The sequence below is a fragment of the Bos indicus genome, chromosome 2 (assembly GCF_029378745.1).
Source record: "Bos indicus isolate NIAB-ARS_2022 breed Sahiwal x Tharparkar chromosome 2, NIAB-ARS_B.indTharparkar_mat_pri_1.0, whole genome shotgun sequence".
Classification (NCBI taxonomy): domain Eukaryota; kingdom Metazoa; phylum Chordata; class Mammalia; order Artiodactyla; family Bovidae; genus Bos; species Bos indicus.
In genome coordinates, this window is record NC_091761.1 from 74,555,001 (window position 1) to 74,555,491 (window position 491).

Below are 491 nucleotides of genomic sequence, written 5' to 3' on the forward strand. Positions count from 1 at the left end.
TCTGTGTATTCTTGCCACCTCTTCTTAATACCTTTTGCTTCTGTTAGGTCCATACCATTTCTGTCCTTTATTGAGCCCATTTTTCCATGAAATGTTCCTTTGGTTTCTCTAATTTTCTTGAAGTTATCTTTAGTCTTTCTTATTCTATTGTTTTCCTCTATTGCTTTACATTGATCACTTATGAAGGCTTTCTTATCTCTCCTTTCTATTGTTTGGAACTCTGCATTCAAATGGGTATATCTTTCCTTTCTTTTTGCCTTTTGCTTCTCTTCTTTTCTCAGCTATTTGTAAGGCCTCCTCAGACAACCATTTCTCCTTTGTTTTATATTGGGGATGGTCTTGATCACTGCTGCCTGGTCAATGTCATACCGTCCATTGAGGGTGGTGGTCAGCAGCAATTCCAACACCACCAGAGCTGCCATTGAAAGTCAGCCTGCACTAATGTGGCACAATTTCTTCCTTTATTCCTTGATAACAGTGGTGTCAAGCTC